General features: G+C 49.6%; 2 pseudogenes; both read right to left on the reverse strand.

Moving 5' to 3' along the window:
- Window positions 1–784: 784 nt before the first annotated feature.
- Window positions 785–3,950, reverse strand: LOC119376611 (CCR4-NOT transcription complex subunit 7-like; annotated as a pseudogene).
- A 10,060-nt stretch (window positions 3,951–14,010) lies between these two features.
- Window positions 14,011–14,980, reverse strand: LOC119376719 (CCR4-NOT transcription complex subunit 7-like; annotated as a pseudogene).
- Window positions 14,981–19,761: the final 4,781 nt, after the last annotated feature.

The following is a 19,761-nucleotide window of genomic DNA, read 5'->3' on the forward strand; positions in this document are numbered from 1 at the left end:
GGAGCACTTGCACGATCGCGTTCCGTTGGCGTTCGTTGGGCATGCTACCGACCTCGAGTCGTGGAACGCGAAGAGGGACGCTACGTGCGTCGTATCTTCCATCTAGCCTGGCCTTTAATTCTCACAGGCGAGCGGGGAACGCGGTCGACAGGCGGGCGAGAGGGGGGCAGCGTAGGAGAGGAGAGAAGGGGAGGGGACGCGCATGCGCTCGAGCTCATCGCGGCGTTGCGCAGAATTTCGGCATGTCTAGCCCGCGTTTCAGAGGAAGAGTGGAAAGGGGAGAGGGGAAGTGGAGAGGGGTATGCGAGAGGGGAGATGACATGGGGAATGGTGAGGGGGAGTGGAGAGGAGGTGTGTGGAGGGGGCATGCGCAGTAAGGGTGGTCACGCCGCACACCACCACCACCGGATTGAGCTCCGCCTTAAGATACTTCGCATCTAAAAGTTATGAAGGCAGTTATGAAGCCAGAAGGTCGCTTGAAGCCGAAGGCAGATGAAATCCACGCACTTACCATCGTTCCCATTGCTGCTGAACGCTTGCAGCGCTCAAAATTGTCCCTCGTAAATTGGATAGAAACATGTGGAGGAATGAAAAAACACACAATTATAATGATAGCGCCACAGCAAAAAAAAAAAAATAGAAAGGCACAAAGAGAAGTTTGGAAGAAGGAGATAACAGAATGAAAATGACTGGATAAAAGAGTCAGCTGATGGAACACGTAGTAATCCAAAATGAGAACACGAAAGTCTGTAAAACATTAGTAGTGGCAGGCTTCCAAAGGTGTTCAGGGCACGACGTTCCTGGAGGCGGGTGTCGAATAGACGACTGTGGGGGACCTCGACAGGATCCGGGTGACATGGTGTGGGCTAGCGTGAACTTCGAACATTTGGTCGCCGTTAATGCCGTAAGACGTGCCCAGGCCGTACAGGAACCCGCGGAACTTTTTGTCGTCCAGCTTGTTTTGAAAAAACACTTTTCGGATCTTGAAAAAGGTAGCACCAGTAAGCAAGCTGTCGCTGCCCGCTTGGTGTTGTGGTCCGACTCTTTCGAGCTGGGAGCTGCCCAGCCACTTCCTGCAGGCCTCTCAGGCTTCTGCAACTCTTCATGAGGTATTTGACATCGTAGATGCACGGAAAATATGATTTCAGCGTCTCAAAGAAATCGTTCTCCGCCGCGGGCAGGTTCTCGCCTGTCAGCACCTTCAGCAGGTAGCCGAAGTCGTAGCCACTGTGAAAAGTGAGCCACTTAACATCGTCTGAGAGGACAACTCCAGAAGTCATGAGTAACTGGGCAAACTCGTACGCCTCAATGCCTTCCTTTTCATGCCTGGGAAACTGTATACCAGAGCTGACCAGGAGGTCGATCGAGTCTTGCGCGAACATGTCTTTTGACAAGCAGAACTTGAAGTTGAATTGCCAGGTAGAGATGTCTTCCGGTTTGTGTCCGTCCTCGTCAAAAAAAGTGACGCCCAGCTGGATAATCTTGAGCAAGTCCACATTGCAGCGCAGCATTTGGTATTGATAGTCGGTGATGCTTCGGAATTTTCCTACGGGCTGCGCTACGACGCCAGGGAACTCTGTATCCATTGCGACGTAGTTGTACTTCTGGACCAGGCGCCTGATGGTGGAGAACTCTTCCTCGAGGTTGGAGGCCCAAACATCGCGGATTTCGCAGGCCTCCTTTGCTAGTTCCAGGGTGCCTTGACTGGTATCATCGGAGCGTGCTGGTGCTGCTGATGCTCAACTTACTCATCGCTGCGCAGAGGCCAGGCATGGTTCGTTCACATGCACGAGGAAACAACCGTTGCTGCGGACGTGAAAAAACGACAATGGCGGCTCCTCTTGAGTTAACCTTCTTGCACGTGACTTCTTGGAAACTTCGCGCTGGTTAACTGACGCAGAAACAAAATAATTATTTGTTTTCCACTTCCTCTGCCAAATTTTCTAAACTTTCGCTGGTTGTCCTTGCTGAGCGTGACCAAAATAAACTTTCGCATCGCTTTTATTTTAAACGGTCTAGATAGTATTGGCGGCGCTATTGGCCTGACGGTTTCGTTTTTGCAGTTCTTTTTAAAACAATGACCATATTGCAAGCCTATTAAAGCGGTCTCTATCGGCGAAGGCGTTTGTTTTTTTACTTTTAATTGTTGAGAACAGCACTGGAACTCTTCTCTGGCTTCAGGCAAAGAAGAACGGACAATACAGCGCGAAAAGTCTGCGTCATACAGAACCACAGGCAAAACTTCAGTCAATCAGTGATTTGCTTGTTTGTTTTGTGGCGCGGAACTGTAAACGTATTTCACTCAAATTTCGTTTATTCTGTCCTAGTTTCGCGGTGATCTTTTCCTGATTGAAGTATCCTGGGTGTGTAAACTCTTCTGGCAAGAACTCTGCAGCCAACGAGACTTCTCTGCAGGGACCTAGGGACGCATGAGCTGCACGCATCCTTGCCGTTTTCGCTGTTTGCGGCCAGGGTGCTATTTAGCGTGATGCTCGGGCTTTAGTTCCAGTGTTCCTCATTATCACGATATAAATTACATAACACTCCAAGCGAAAATGCGTCGTCGGCGTCGTCGATGCCGTGATGGTCCATAAAAAAATCCAAGTACGGTGACATGCTGCGGCGCGCGCGCTTGGAATGAGGGAAAGCATGCGGGAGAGCACGCCCTCTTCGCTTGCGCGAGGGAGAAGAAACACGTCGACCGCGCCTGGGCAGGAGAGTGGGAGCAGGTAAGCGGGCAAGGGGGAGATTGCGTGCGTTTTATTGCGATAGCAATTATATGGACACTCTCAGCGGATTTTTGCCGTCGCCGTCATGTCCCGTGTAAGTATGTATTTAATAAAAAAGGCACAAAGAAAAAAAAATTCTCACTCACCCGACCGGGGATTCGAACCAGCGACCCCTCGCTCCGCAGCGCGCCGCGTTAGCCAACTCTACCACGCGCCATGCTTCCGCCCGTGCAATAACGGCTAGCTATTATATGCACCATTTACCGCTAGTGGTACGCAGATCACGGAGGAGCTTGAGCGTGTGCTCTATAACGCAGCGCTCCTACATTTTCTTTCAATTTGAAAACTGCCATTGAGACGCGCACGCGAAAAAAGTCGTCCCTTTCAGTACCCACTCGCGATGTGGAACGGAAAAAAAAAAAAGAACGCAGGGCACACCTTGCGTCAGACGCCACCGCGTGGCAGGAGACGCAGAAGGGTCACTCCACGCGCCGCAATTTAAAAGGAAAAGAAATATCTAAGAGCGTCGGGTTCTGCATAGTGGACACTTGCAGCGCGCGCTGCTCAAACACAAAGACGTAACAACTGTGACAGTTGTTAGTTCGCGCTTGTAATGTATATACCTGTGCGTTCTTTTCGAGCGTCCTTATTTGTGCTTCAGTGGCGCGCGCAAGTTTCCAGCTGCTTGTCGGTCTTCGTGTGACATTCCAATTTCTTGCTATCGCATTCATGTTTCGTCTTGCGTGCGAAACTGACTTTTCTCTTAAGCCCGGCATGAGGAATTGTAGCAGTGGTTCGAGGACAGAAAATACTTTTACTGCGAAGCTGTCTTAGTCTACACTGTGCCGTCTTCGTCGTCGTAGTGTTAGTATAGTACGAGTGTTCAGTCACGCAGGTCTCGTGTCCAGAGGGGGAGAGAATAAATGAATAAAACGAAGTTATGATCAAGATTATGGTAAATTGTGTAAATGATGATGCTAAATGATAATGATGCTCGAAATTATGATGATGGTGATGATCGATCGCAGGCTCGATCACACCGAAGGCAGAGCGGCCAAAGCGGTGAAGCGGATTTTCAACGCAGCGAGGCATCGATTGCGCGTACCTGTACGGGACGTGTCGCCATCACGTGGCGCTGCTGGCCCACCCGAGCTAGTGTGCCTCGATGTGTGCGCCCCCTAACCCGAGCTACCCGAGCCGCCTGCACAGATCTCGCGCCATTTCGGCTCAGCGGAGGTAGAGTCACTGTATATGCTACCTCTAGGTAGCAGAGTTGCGCATAGGTCCGGCTAGCAACCACAGCTATGCGGTGAAGTCGCACTCCGGTTTTTGCAGGCGACATGCCTACCGCGTCGCCGATAAACGCGTCTGGCGTGTCGAAGGCCCGCGATAAACATTGGCTGTCGATGACTAGTGTTAATTCAGTGCGCTGCACCGGCGGCGTCGAGAAATACAAAAATTGGCCCGAGCGTCAGCTTCTTCGCAATGGCAATGGTTGCTAGCGGCGTTTGGAAAACAGATGCGCAACTCTGCTACCTAAAGGTAGCATATACAGTAACTCTAGCTGGAGGTATACACCAGCGCCACCGCCGCATGGCGTTCTTGATTGGCTGCGGCAAGCGGATACCTACGGTGGGCGGAAAAAAAATCGGTCCCCCGAGTGATCTGGGCTCGCCGCCTCGTTTTCTGCCCGCTTTCGCCGCCTGGAGAGGATGTTTACTCCGCTTTCCGCTTTCCCGCCCGTCCGCTTTGGCCCCTCCGCCTTCGGTGTGAACGAGCCAGTTTCGCTGTCCGACGGTTTCACGGCGTGAAACCGGGTGCAAATTTTTTCGCGAACCCATAAGGACACGGCGCAACGTCGTTGTAGGAGGGGAAAGGGGAATGAAAGAGCGGAAAGGAAAGACCTCTTTTTCAAGATACGAGCACCCAGCCGGGATACCTCTTTTCCCACAAGAAAAACCGGTGGGGTCCCCGCTGCACTGCGAGTCGAACCCAGTGCCTCCTGCATCGAGGGAGGATGCTTTAAACCACTTGACCAGCCCTGTGGTTCGGCCTTGAAGAGGCCAAAGTGTAGTTCGTAAAAGAAACGACGCGCGCCCCATCTTAATTAAAGTAATTGCGGCAGTTTCAAGAGTAGCGCGAGCCGAGGGGGGATTGGATGGTGGAATCGCCCGAGTGTCTCCGGCAGCATCCTCCGTGGAGCTGTTCTGTATATGGCCATCTAATGAATTGTCCATTTCGGCCGCCACTGATTGACTGGAGCTCGGCGAGCAGCGCGCCCCCTGTTTTCGGTTCTCCCGCACACGCCATTTTCACGTCATGGAGCTTTCACAACTCTCGACACAAATGAGAGGGACGGAATGCCGTTAAACGCATAGGGTTTCGTATGATAGACTAGAGGGAACTGGCGCTAGTGTCTATGGGAGCTGCAACGCATGGCGCTTCAGTCAGCATGGGAAGATGGGTAGTACATGGATTTGTGTAACTTCGTTCTTTCGGCTCTGTTTGGCTCCGCGTCGTCTGTATGCGCTTTGTCGCAAGACGAAATTCAGCAAAAGTGAGCAGTTCCACTTCACTGCTTTAACCTTTTTAAGGTCACCAATTCAAATCTGCGTACGAGACGAACGCCAAAACACAGCAATAAATGAAGCCACAAGTGCGTTCGAATCCGTAAGTACGAAGATTAGGCAAATCCGTGTACTACCATAATTCATAGAGTTTCATACAATACTAGAGAGGAAACTGGCGCTACGATCGTTCAACCACCATGGGAATGATTGGAGTACAGGCTTCGGATTGGATAGCGTTAGCTAGCGAATTGTCTACGAATCTTTTTTTACAGTTTCAGTTCGTCATAGCGAGGCGTGGGTAGTGGGGTGCGTTTCAAAGCATTCAAGCAGCGCCTTTGTTGTTCAAAGAGGTGAAGACCGCTAGATCTCTTGGTTGCTGCGACGCTGCAGCTTTACAGGTTGTATTTGAAAGTTTAGCAAAGCGTCGTGCACTCACCGCTGCGCACAGATGTAGCGTCCCATGTCAGTGCAGCAAACTGCATCGAGTTCCCGTTTGTTTGATAAGCGCGTCTTACCAAAACTTCGTTCAAATCAGCTGCAAAACGACGGCGAAGCTAAGTAGACGCACCGTCGCGCTCCTCTGACTCGACTTCACGACAAACGAGAGATGCGTTGGAGGCAGACCACTTGAACAGACGCACCAGGCATCGCAGCAGGACGATACGTTAAGTGTTTCTCACTCACACAGTACTGTTATTTCCATAAATAGATAATGCGTAATTTCGAGAGAAAAACAAGCGTGTTTGTTTTCAAGTGTTGTACAAAAATAATTCATTATTTGGTGATGCCAAATCTGGAACACAGTTGCAGAGTAATGCATACCCTGGTGGTTGAATTTGTTCAGGTTTCAGTTCCATCTCACTGTCACGCAAACTTTTGCAATATGTTTTACTACAAAAGAATTAAAGCAAGTTTTAATTGGAATTAACTTGATATCACTTGTTTTACACTCGGCAAACAAGCGTTGCGAATCTCAAGAACCTAATCCATCCGAAGCAAATCCGAAGCCTGTACTTCCCATCATTCCCATGGTGGTTGAAGCGCGTCTCAAGGAGCCCACGTAGACATTAGCGCCAGATTCCCCTCTAGGTATTATTGTAAGAAACTCTATGCCATAATTCCTATGGTGGCTGAACGATCGCAGCGCCACATTTCCCTCTAGGTAATTGTAAGAAACTAAGCTTAAACGCACTGAACGCAGCCCCCAGAGATCTGCTTTCGGTCGTGCGAAACTCGAAGGCCGTGCATCAACTCTGACTCTGTGATCGCGTTAGCCCTCGAATTAGGTTTGATGCGGCCGCCCCGTTCATCGCACCTGAGAAAGTCGGTAACGCATTCCCTGCATCGTTCGCAAGCATCTGAGACAGGCTCATATGCGAGGACAGACTCGTCAATTTAAGTTTTCTGTGACTGTACCTTTCGTCCACTTTCTTTCTTGTAACGCTGGGAGTGTGCTGTGAAGAGTGCGATGACATCATGGCTTGGTCGCTTTCTCGAGGTAACTGAATGCGCTCCGCCGAAATGGACATGCCCATTAGACAGACAGTTCGAGAATAGCTCGCCGGATCTCCGACCGCCTGATGTTGGGGCTCGCGTTGGTTCAGTCAATGGAAAGGGGTCTCCAGTGTAGACGTGCGTGAATATTCGAACGAATAATTTTAAATTATTCGAACTGAACGTATAGGTGTGCTCATGACCGCATGTAACCCTCCCTGTAAATGTGGTTTCACTGCAGTGTAGGAGCGCTGTGCCGTGAAAACATTCATACAGGAAAAATCCGCACTGCTGTGAAGCTCTACTTCATAACAATATCTGGGGTTTAACCCTTTCGGCCCTGGCGGTGTCAATTGACACCGTGACACACCATTTCCCCTAGCACCTCGGAAATGAAACCAAAACTCGCCATTCTTGGGGGAATACTTCTTCAATGATCCCCACTGCGTTTGACAACAAAATGGTGACATGCTTGCGGAGCTGGGAGCCGTAGTGAAGAAGAAGCTTGACCGAAGTCATGGGTGACGCCGTAGCGGGTCAGCTGAGGCGGCTAAGCGCAATTTTCGGGTCGACGTACCGAAGCTGTTTCAATGAGTATCACATTGAAAAAAGAGACGTGGTTCACATTTTGTGTACTCTAGTGAATAGCGGGAAAAAAGATGCCAGTTTTCTCATTTCACAACCGCTAAGCCCTGATGACCTAATTTGATGTCATGTCTGTAAATTCTGTAATACTTGCACCACTGACTCAATTTTTCGTTTGTGGTCTTCTGAGGTCATAACTATTAGGAAAACAAACACAAAAAATGTCCCCGACCAAAAGAAAAAATCCAGGGCTGAAAGGGTTAACGTCCCAAAACCACGATATGATTATGAGGGATGCCGTAGAGGAGGGCTCCGGAAATTTCGACCACCTGGGGCTCTTTAACGTGCAACTAAATCTAAGTACACGGGCCTGAAACATTTTCGCCTCCATCGAAAGTGCAGCCGCCGCGGCCGGGATTCGATCCCGCGACCATCGGGTCAGCAGTCGAGCGCCATAACCACTAAACCACCGTGGCGGGGCAGTTCTGAACGTTCGCATGAAAAATTCTCAAACTGCGCCCCAAAGCGAAAATTTGAGGTTAAATAGTGGTCATATAAGCGCCGATTTTGAAAACAGACATTTGTAGACATTTATGCGAATTTCGGCGCAAACGCCAAAATGGGCATTTATAGGCACTATAAAAACACTACAAAAGCCCTTCTTAAAGGTACCGACAACCTATTTTTATGGTGCCTTTTTTTCTTAACGCAAAGGAAGGCTTACTGGTGAGAGTGTGTAATAACGGAATGGTAACGAGGAAAACACCGTGAAATATTTGCAATGAGAATGTTTCTACCTGCATCGAATATGAAGTCGTATATACAAGTGACAACACATGCTGCGAACAGTGAGAGCGGTTCGTGTTCGAGCGCGGCGGTTTGCTGCGCATGCGTGCACTCCGCGCGCATGCGCCGTGGCTCGACATATTGCACTGGCACGGCCGCTGGATAAAAAGCGACCGTGCGCTTTTTCATCCAGAGGCCGTGGCACTGGCGACCGCGAAGGCAGCGCCGCTTCTCTAATTTTAAGGACTAATTATGGCGCGCGTGACAGCATCAGACTACTTGACTACGTACAGCTACGGTCCCAGAAGTCAGGGTTGCCAATGGTGGCTACTTTTCGCCAAATTGGCGAATTTGAGAGGCCCGTGACGACCTAAAATTATGAATGGCGACAGGCTAATTTTGGCGATTTTCGGCTTATGTCTCCACCAAGTTTTGAATCCTAAGCTCAGTGTTTTCCCAACGAATGAGCGGCAACATTCTCAGTACTTTTCTTGGTTTTAGACCCACGAGTGGAATGTGCACATTACGCGTCATTCGGTATGTCCGTCCTGTAACTCGTGTGTACCTCCTCAATTCATCTAGAGAGATGAGAATTGAAACTTGAGCTAGTTGGTACGGATTCATCATGATTTAAGTAGCGCGCTGACGGACGAGGACAGAGAAAAAGAAGGTGCACAACACGGGCGCTAACTCGCAACTGATTTTATTCGGAAGATTCGGAAGACACTATGATTCTGTCACGTCACAGACAACAGATGGCAAGAGAAGTCATCGAAGCGTTCCACATTCAAAGGAAAGGAGAAAAATGTATCAGTCTACCATCTATCGCGCTAAGTGACGCGGAACTTCAATACCTAAGCGGAACCTGCAGATGATTACAAAGTTTATATGTTTTCTGTTCCTTTTTTTGTGTTGTTCTTCACCTTTATATTAGCATGTTCTTCCGAATAAAATCAGTTGCGAGTTAGCGCCCGTGTTGTGCACCTTCTTTTTCTCTGTCCTCGTCCGTCTAGAGATATAATAAAACGTTTATTTGATGTTCTGTGAAAATGAGATCAGTGAGTGGGATCCTTAGTTCGGGATGCCATCTAGATGCAGGAGGTACTGGAACGTCCCCCAGCGACATTCTAGCAAAATGTAAGTCAGCGGACTGCCTTGCAAACCGCGAGGGGGCAGTGATTGACTATAGGTTAGGTGCTTTAAGCTTATCTGAAGTTTCGCATCTGAAGGGGCAAGACGACGGGATTGGCCGCGTGTTCTGACCATTTGTTCCGCCAAAGCTCCAACTGCTCTGAATGGCTTGGCGACTTATTCACTGTTGCAGTACCGCCAGTTCAGCTCGCAAAGACTGTTTTGGAATAGCGAAGAGAGGCGGATACGCGGATATTTCTTCAATAAAAATTATTTATTGAGGCATTTTTCACTGTTCTCGGTGAGCGTGTGCAATATAAACAATTGCTATATAACATTTTACATTGTTATACAGCAATAACGCATCGGATGACGCGTGTAGATATAAGTAACTATAAGAAAGGGTCGGTGATGTCCGGTATCATATTAGTTCACACTGAAAAGGTGTAAGACTCACTAATGATCGGTTCCTGTAAGAATTCTGTCGTGTTACCTTCAATAAACCTTTTAATCCTTTTAATTCATATAAGGGTACGTAAAGCTGTCTACAAATAATGCTTTCACGGTTTTCGCCCAAGGTTTATACCCCACTTTTAGCTTTGAAACGAGAGGACAGGGATGGAAGGAGATCATGAGCGTTTCGTTCACTCACCCTTGCGCCACCACGCACATCTTGCGGCTAGTCGGAGAAGCAGCACCATGCACTCCCATGGTGAAGCGGGCGACACGACTGGCATCGAGAAACGTCAATATAATGTAAGGGTCTTGGATGGTACTGTATTCTACGGGGCTATACGTGAGTGGAAATTTTTATTACTGGGTATGCCGCACACATCTAGAATGGCTACTTTTTTGGCGAAATTTGTAAAAAAATGTCGACTTTTGGCGACTTTTTTCTCGTCGTTTGGCGACATTTACTCGAAAGTCAGTGGCAACCCTGCCAGAAGTACAGCAAAGTGATCGACTCCACACTCCAGCTTCAAGGCTCTTCTACTAGGCTGCGCGGCATACCGTTTTTTTTTTTTTTGTTACGTTTAAACACGATTGAAAAATCTAAACCCTACTCGCAACGCGACATGGATGCTGGAATCTGTCACTATATTTCACGGTCTTTTCATTTTTGCCAGGATCTAGTCAGACGTTCTGGCCAGTAGTCGGTCCCTTTAACCTCTAATTCATGCTCATATATCAAAGTGGGGCGATAGGAACGCAAGGAAGAAAAACATAGGCGTTTGCCTAAAATCCGATCTCTAGTCATTAGGCACAATGCCAACTGCGTAGGCGTGCCCTCACGCCACGCCCGCAATCTGCGTTTCGCTTCGGCCGGGCAGGGAAAGGGCTCATGGTGGAAAGAAAGGAGGCACGCACGCGCCAGGCTTCGCTGTACTCAATTTGCTCGATAGGGGAAGGGCTCCTGCATTTTATTCTTTTTTTTTTTGTCCGTAATACGCTTACAGGGCAGGTGTAAATCCCTGTATACCGTAAAGACTGCATTTTCAAGCAATATGCGATGCACGAGATCACACCCAACCGCTTGAAGTTGTGAATCCATGTTGTAGCTCTTAGGCATCTCTGCATGTTGACGTGAAGTACTTTTTTTTTTTTTTTTGCTGGTAGGTCTCAATTTACCCTGAAACGGATTTTCTAAGTTGTTGTTAAGCAGTTAGGCTCCAACTAGAGTAAACCATTTACGCCATAATTTGAGCGAACAAGCTTGTGTCAAGGGAGCTGCGGGCGAATGAATGCCGCCCTCCCAACAAGTCGTTCTTTCCCGCCTGCCTGGACTATCGTCATCGAGCGGTTGGGCTGAGCTCCGCTTTCAGCGATCGTCTGCCGGCGCGCGCGGAATATCGCTCCTCGCTTGTCTGGTGAACTCTTCGCCACAAGTTCCACCACAGAAATGGCGGCTCACATTTTCTCCCCCAGCACTGTCGCTAAAAGAAGCCAATCAGATCGGTCGCACGAGCGACGTCTCAAAACCTTGTCCCATCCCAAATGCAGGGGCGACTGAAAACTCGGGTGGGGCGCCGCCGCTGGGACCTATTACGGACGTTGCACGGCGCTTCAATCGGCGCTTCAATCGTGCCGGGCAACCGGCCTTATGCGACTTTTTTGCTGCAGTTTAAGATTATAATTCTTGATAAAGTGGCGAACAAAAACATGCGCGATTCGATAACCTGTCCATTTCCACCAACATCTCGCCAACCAATCCCGGTCGCTTGCGCCTAGTAGCAGAGGTGTTTCACCCCCCACCCCCCCCCACCCGCCCTCGGCCCGCGTACCATAGCAGCCCTAATGAGCGGCTGGATTTTAGCCTAGACATGCACTATAATGCTAAAATGAACCTTGCGCAAACAAAATTTCATACTTTGATCACCACTGATTGAATTACTTTTTGCGCGTCACTCTCATTTCAACGCACAGTTTGACTTGACACCCCCCCCCCCCTCTCGGGAAAATGGGAAACCTAAGCCTCTGCATAGCAGCTAGAACAGTGCACCTTGCACAGCTAGCTACACGAAGCGTCGAAGTGCTTCTTGAAGCTATCTGCACGAATCACTTCCTGTGATGCCGAATTAAAAAGCTTCTGATTTTTCAACCGCGCATACGAAACACGGAGAGGGCCAAACGTAATCGTATCAAATCAGGCGGCAATAGGCGCGCAAACCACGGCCATTACATAAAAAAAAAAAAATTGGGCAGAGTACAGCGGAGCTGGTTGCCTTCCCCTCCCCCTGACTTCCGTTTCCCACCCCTTGCCATACTTGTACTATGCATGGCCATGCTATGCTTTACATCTCCCCCTCCTCCTTATTTCTCTCCTCGCCGAAAATCTCCCCGCGTGACGTCACGGATTTCAAAGTGTACTTATTGTATTTTGCGCCATCGGCTCAACCAAATTAACCCACACTTGGTATGTTAAGTCTATGGCCCCTCTCAGAGGACAATGTACTTCATTTTTACCGATTAGGAACTCCGTAGTCCCTAGTAGGCGCCGTCAAACATGTGACGTCACGGCGAATGGTGCGGAACTTCAAGGTGGCGTCGCCACCCACATTTTGTTTTTGCGCGTTTTCTCGCTTACTAAGCGTCTTCTCGCCGCAAGCGTGGTGTTTTTGTGTCGTGAAAGAGTACTTTACTAATATGAGAAAAATCGTTTTGCTCTAGTCTTCCTTTAATGTGGCTTCCTCCTCGCCCAACCAGCTAATGCGGGACGGTAACGGAGTTTTGCTGTTGAAAAGGCACGGCTCGCTGTGTTGACGAAATAAAGAGATAGGCAGACGCCAAGCAGCGCACGGTCGGTCGGCCGAGGAGAAGGCGTGCTTCACAGCGGTACACGGAGGCGAAGCAGTGACTTATGAGAAGCACGTGATTAACCCCGCGGTATCCTTTTATTGCCATGCGAAAGACTGCTGGGCGAGAAGCCCAGAAACGAGCGATCGACAAGTTGGCTTCCCCGCAGCAATTTTGAGTTGCGCGTCACTGCACTTGGCGAATAGCAATGAAGCGGCATGTGCAAAACAAATGCGGAACTCCGGCTCCCCAAAGGGAGCCTTTACAGAAACTCTAATTTCGCTCTACATGCTGCGCTATCTAGCTGCGCTCCCGCGAAGCCCGCCATCTTTTGTAACAGCATGCGAGGCGCGTGCTAACGCTGAGGATCAAGCCCCGTCAGTTACTCTTGCAGAGACGCAAATTTAAAGCCCTAATACCTTTGGTAACAAGAATTTGGACTGAGGTTCGTACCTGAACATCGGACCCGTTAACGTTTACAGAATGTTATTCATGGCAGAGAGGTCGCGGCGCTAGCGTTCCCTCTGCGTGTGAACAAAATGGAAGTAAGACCAAGAGTTGTCCCGCAATGGAAGCCCGTCCTACAAAAAATTACACCATCTCCCGCTAAAGGGGACCCTGAGGCGATGCGAAGCCGGAGCACTTGCACGATCGCGTTCCGTTGGCGTTCGTTGGGCATGCTACCGACCTCGAGTCGTGGAACGCGAAGAGGGACGCTACGTGCGTCGTATCTTCCATCTAGCCTGGCCTTTATTCTCACAGGGCGAGCGGGGAACGCGGTCGACAGGCGGGCGAGAGGGGGGCAGCGTAGGAGAGGGAGAAGGGGAGGGGACGCGCATGCGCTCGAGCTCATCGCGGCGTTGCGCAGAATTTCGGCATGTCTAGCCCGCGTTTCAGAGGAAGAGTGGAAAGGGAGAGGGGAAGTGGAGAGGGGTATGCGAGAGGGGGAGATGACATGGGGAATGGTGAGGGGGAGTGGAGAGGAGGTGTGTGGAGGGGGCATGCGCAGTAAGGGTGGTCACGCCGCACACCACCCCACCGGATTGAGCTCCGCCTTAAGATACTTCGCATCTAAAAGTTATGAAGGCAGTTATGAAGCCAGAAGGTCGCTTGAAGCCGAAGGCAGATGAAATCCACGCACTTACCATCGTTCCCATTGCTGCTGAACGCTTGCAGCGCTCAAAATTGTCCCTCGTAAATTGGATAGAAAACAGTGGAGGAATGAAAAAAACACACAATTTATAATGATAGCGCCACAGCAAAAAAAAAAAAAATAGAAAGGCACAAGAGAAGTTTTGGAAGAAGGAGATAACAGAATGAAAATGACTGGATAAAAGAGTCAGCTGATGGAACACGTAGTAATCCAAAATGAGAACACGAAAGTCTGTAAAACATTAGTAGTGGCAGGCTTCCAAAGGTGTTCAGGGCACGACGTTCCTGGAGGCGGGTGTCGAATAGACGACTGTGGGGGACCTCGACAGGATCCGGGTGACATGGTGTGGGCTAGCGTGAACTTCGAACATTTGGTCGCCGTTAATGCCGTAAGACGTGCCCAGGCCGTACAGGAACCCGCGGAACTTTTTGTCGTCCAGCTTGTTTTGAAAAAACACTTTTCGGATCTTGAAAAATGTAGCACCAGTAAGCAAGCTGTCGCTGCCCGCTTGGTGTTGTGGTCCGACTCTTTCGAGCTGGAGCTGCCCAGCCACTTCCTGCAGGCCTCCTCTCAGGCTTCTGCAACTCTTCATGAGGTATTTGACATCGTAGATGCACGGAAAATATGAATTTCAGCGTCTCAAAGAAATCGTTCTCCGCCGCGGGCAGGTTCTCGCCTGTCAGCACCTTCAGCAGGTAGCCGAAGTCGTAGCCACTGTGAAAAGTGAGCCACTTAACATCGTCTGAGAGGACAACTCCAGAAGTCATGAGTAACTGGGCAAACTCGTACGCCTCAATGCCTTCCTTTTCATGCCTGGGAAACTGTATACCAGAGCTGACCAGGAGGTCGATCGAGTCTTGCGCGAACATGTCTTTTGACAAGCAGAACTTGAAGTTGAATTGCCAGGTAGAGATGTCTTCCGGTTTGTGTCCGTCCTCGTCAAAAAAAGTGACGCCCAGCTGGATAATCTTGAGCAAGTCCACATTGCAGCGCAGCATTTGGTATTGATAGTCGGTGATGCTTCGGAATTTTCCTACGGGCTGCGCTACGACGCCAGGGAACTCTGTATCCATTGCGACGTAGTTGTACTTCTGGACCAGGCGCCTGATGGTGGAGAACTCTTCCTCGAGGTTGGAGGCCCAAACATCGCGGATTTCGCAGGCCTCCTTTGCTAGTTCCAGGGTGCCTTGACTGGTATCATCGGAGCTGCTGGTGCTGCTGATGCTCAACTTACTCATCGCTGCGCAGAGGGCCAGGCATGGTTCGTTCACATGCACGAGGAAACAACCGTTGCTGCGGACGTGAAAAAACGACAATGGCGGCTCCTCTTGAGTTAACCTTCTTGCACGTGACTTCTTGGAAACTTCGCGCTGGTTAACTGACGCAGAAACAAAATAATTATTTGTTTTCCACTTCCTCTGCCAAATTTTCTAAACTTTCGCTGGTTGTCCTTGCTGAGCGTGACCAAAATAAACTTTCGCATCGCTTTTATTTTAAACGGTCTAGATAGTATTGGCGGCGCTATTGGCCTGACGGTTTCGTTTTTGCAGTTCTTTTTAAAACAATGACCATATTGCAAGCCTATAAAGCGGTCTCTATCGGCGAAGGCGTTTGTTTTTTTACTTTTAATTGTTGAGAACAGCACTGGAACTCTTCTCTGGCTTCAGGCAAAGAAGAACGGACAATACAGCGCGAAAAGTCTGCGTCATACAGAACCACAGGCAAAACTTCAGTCAATCAGTGATTTGCTTGTTTGTTTTGTGGCGCGGAACTGTAAACGTATTTCACTCAAATTTCGTTTATTCTGTCCTAGTTTCGCGGTGATCTTTTCCTGATTGAAGTATCCTGGGTGTGTAAACTCTTCTGGCAAGAACTCTGCAGCCAACGAGACTTCTCTGCAGGGACCTAGGGACGCATGAGCTGCACGCCATCCTTGCCGTTTTCGCTGTTTTGCGGCCAGGTGCTGCTATTTAGCGTGATGCTCGGGCATTTAGTTCCAGTGTTCCTCATTATCACGATATAAATTACATAACACTCCAAGCGAAAATGCGTCGTCGGCGTCGTCGATGCCGTGATGGTCCATAAAAAATCCAAGTACGGTGACATGCTGCGGCGGGCGCGCTTGGAATGAGGGAAAGCATGCGGGAGAGCACGCCCTCTTCGCTTGCGCGAGGGAGAAGAACACGTCGACCGCGCCTGGGCAGGAGAGTGGGAGCAGGTAAGCGGGCAAGGGGGAGATTGCGTGCGTTTTATTGCGATAGCAATTATATGGACACTCTCAGCGGATTTTTGCCGTCGCCGTCATGTCCCGTGTAAGTATGTATTTAATAAAAAGGCACAAAGAAAAATAAAAAATTCTCACTCACCCGACCGGGATTCGAACCAGCGACCCCTCGCTCCGCAGCGCGCCGCGTTAGCCAACTCTACCACGCGCCATGCTTCCGCCCGTGCAATAACGGCTAGCTATTTATATGCACCATTTACCGCTAGTGGTACGCAGATCACGGAGGAGCTTGAGCGTGTGCTCTATAACGCAGCGCTCCTACATTTTCTTTCAATTTGAAAACTGCCATTGAGACGCGCACGCGAAAAATTAAGTCGTCCCTTTCAGTACCCACTCGCGATGTGGAACGGAAAAAAAAAAGAACGCAGGGCACACCTTGCGTCAGACGCCACCGCGTGGCAGGAGACGCAGAAGGGTCACTCCACGCGCCGCAATTTAAAAGGAAAAGAAATATCTAAGAGCGTCGGGTTCTGCATAGTGGACACTTGCAGCGCGCGCTGCTCAAACACAAAGACGTAACAACTGTGACAGTTGTTAGTTCGCGCTTGTAATGTATATACCTGTGCGTTCTTTTCGAGCGTCCTTATTTGTGCTTCAGTGGCGCGCTGCAAGTTTCCAGCTGCTTGTCGTTCTTCGTGTGACATTCCAATTTCTTGCTATCGCATTCATTGTTTCGTCCTTGCGGCGAAACTGACTTTTCTCTTAAGCCCGGCATGAGGAATTGTAGCAGTGGTTCGAGGACAGAAAATACTTTTACTGCGAAGCTGTCTTAGTCTACACTGTGCCGTCTTCGTCGTCGTAGTGTAGTATAGTACGAGTGTCAGTCACGAAGGTCTCGTGTCCAGAGGGGGAGAGAATAAATGAATAAAACGAAGTTATGATCAAGATTATGGTAAATTGTGTAAATGATGATGCTAAATGATAATGATGCTCGAAATTATGATGATGGTGATGATCGATCGCAGGCTCGATCACACCGAAGGCAGAGCGGCCAAAGCGGTGAAGCGGATTTTCAACGCAGCGAGGCATCGATTGCGCGTACCTGTACGGGACGTGTCGCCATCACGTGGCGCTGCTGGCCCACCCGAGCTAGTGTGCCTCGATGTGTGCGCCCCCTAACCCGAGCTACCCGAGCCGCCTGCACAGATCTCGCGCCATTTCCGGCTCAGCTGGAGGTAGAGTCACTGTATATGCTACCTCTAGGTAGCAGAGTTGCGCATAGGTCCGGCTAGCAACCACAGCTATGCGGTGAAGTCGCACTCCGTTTTTGCAGGCGACATGCCTACCGCGTCGCCGATAAACGCGTCTGGCGTGTCGAAGGCCCGCGATAAACATTGGCTGTCGATGACTAGTGTTAATTCAGTGCGCTGCACCGGCGGCGTCGAGAAATACAAAAATTGGCCCGAGCGTCAGCTTCTTCGCAATGCATGGTTGCTAGCGGCGTTTGGAAAACAGATGCGCAACTCTGCTACCTAAGGTAGCATATACAGTAACTCTAGCTGGAGGTATACACCAGCGCCACCGCCGCATGGCGTTCTGATTGGCTGCGGCAAAGCGGATACCTACGGTGGGCGGAAAAAATCGGTCCCCCGAGTGATCTGGCTCGCCGCCTCGTTTTCTGCCCGCTTTCGCCGCCTGGAGAGGATGTTTACTCCGCTTTCCGCTTTCCCGCCCGTCCGCTTTGGCCCCTCCGCCTTCGGTGTGAACGAGCCAGTTTCGCTGTCCGACGGTTTTCACGGCGTGAAACCGGGTGCAATTTTTTCGCGAACCCATAAGGACACGGCGCAACGTCGTTGTAGGAGGGGAAAGGGGAATGAAAGAGCGGAAAGGAAAGACCTCTTTTTCAAGATACGAGCACCCAGCCGGGATACCTCTTTTCCCACAAGAAAAACCGGTGGGTCCCCGGCTGCACTGCGAGTCGAACCCAGTGCCTCCTGCATCGAGGGAGGATGCTTTAACCACTTGACCAGCCCTGTGGTTCGGCTTGAAGAGGCCAAAGTGTAAGTTCGTAAAAGAAACGACGCGCGCCCCATCTTAATTACAAGTAATCTGCGGCAGTTTCAAGAGTAGCGCGAGCCGAGGGGGGATTGGATGGTGGAATCGCCCGAGTGTCTCCGGCAGCATCCTCCGTGGAGCTGTTCTGTATATGGCCATCTAATGAATTGTCCATTTCGGCCGCCACTGATTGACTGGAGCTCGGCGAGCAGCGCGCCCCCTGTTTTCGGTTCTCCCGCAACGCCATTTTCACGTCATGGAGCTTTCACAACTCTCGACACAAATGAGAGGGACGGAATGCCGTTAAACGCATAGGGTTTCGTATAGATAGACTAGAGGGAACTCTGGCGCTAGTGTCTATGGGAGCTGCAACGCATGGCGCTTCAGTCAGCATGGGAATGATGGGTAGTACATGGATTTGTGTAACTTCGTTCTTTCGGCTCTGTTTGGCTCCGCGTCGTCTGTATGCGCTTTGTCGCAAGACGAAATTCAGCAAAAGTGAGCAGTTCCACTTCACTGCTTTAACCTTTTTAAGGTCACCAATTCAAATCTGCGTACGAGACGAACGCCAAAACACAGCAATAATGAAGCCACAAGTGCGTTCGAATCCGTAAGTACGAAGATTAGGCAAATCCGTGTACTACCCATAATTCATAGAGTTTCATACAATACCCTAGAGAGGAAACTGGCGCTACGATCGTTCAACCACCATGGGAATGATTGGAAGTACAGGCTTCGGATTGGATAGCGTTAGCTAGCGAATTGTCTACGAATCTTTTTTTACAGTTTTCAGTTTCGTTCATAGCGAGGCGTGGGTAGTGGGGTGCGTTTCAAAGCATTCAAGCAGCGCCTTTGTTGTTCAAAGAGGCTGAAGACCGCTAGATCTCTTGGTTTGCTGCGACGCTGCAGCTTTACAGGTTTGTATTTGAAAGTTTTAGCAAAGCGTCGTGCACTCACCGCTGCGCACAGATGTAGCGTCCCATGTCAGTGCAGCAAACTGCATCGAGTTCCCGTTTGTTTGATAAGCGCGTCTTACCAAAACTCGTTCAAATCAGCTGCAAAACGACGGCGAAGCTAAGTAGACGCACCGTCGCGCTCCTCTGACTCGACTTCACGACAAAACGAGAGATGCGTTGGAGGCAGACCACTTGAACAGACGCACCAGGCATCGCAGCAGACGATACGTTAAGTGTTTCTCACTCAACACAGTACTGTTATTTCCATAAATAGATAATGCGTAATTTCGAGAGAAAAACAAGCGTGTTTGTTTTCAAGTGTTGTACAAAAATAATTCATTATTTGGTGATGCCAAATCTGGAACACAGTTGCAGAGTAATGCATACCCTGGTGGTTGAATTTGTTCAGGTTTCAGTTCCATCTCACTGTCACGCAAACTTTTTGCAATATGTTTTACATACAAAAGAATTAAGCAAGTTTTAATTGGAATTAACTTGATATCACTTTGTTTTACACTCGGCAAACAAGCGTTGCGAATCTCAAGAACCTAATCCATCCGAAGCAAATCCGAAGCCTGTACTTCCCATCATTCCCATGGTGGTTGAAGCGCGTCTCAAGGAGCCCACGTAGACATTAGCGCCAGATTCCCCTCTAGGTATTATTGTAAGAAACTCTATGCCATAATTCCTATGGTGGCTGAACGATCGCAGCGCCACATTTCCCTCTAGGTAATTGTAAGAAACTAAGCTTAAACGCACTGAACGCAGCCCCCAGAGATCTGCT

The sequence above is a fragment of the Rhipicephalus sanguineus genome, chromosome 1, assembly GCF_013339695.2.
Source record: "Rhipicephalus sanguineus isolate Rsan-2018 chromosome 1, BIME_Rsan_1.4, whole genome shotgun sequence".
NCBI classification, from domain to species: Eukaryota; Metazoa; Arthropoda; class Arachnida; order Ixodida; family Ixodidae; genus Rhipicephalus; species Rhipicephalus sanguineus.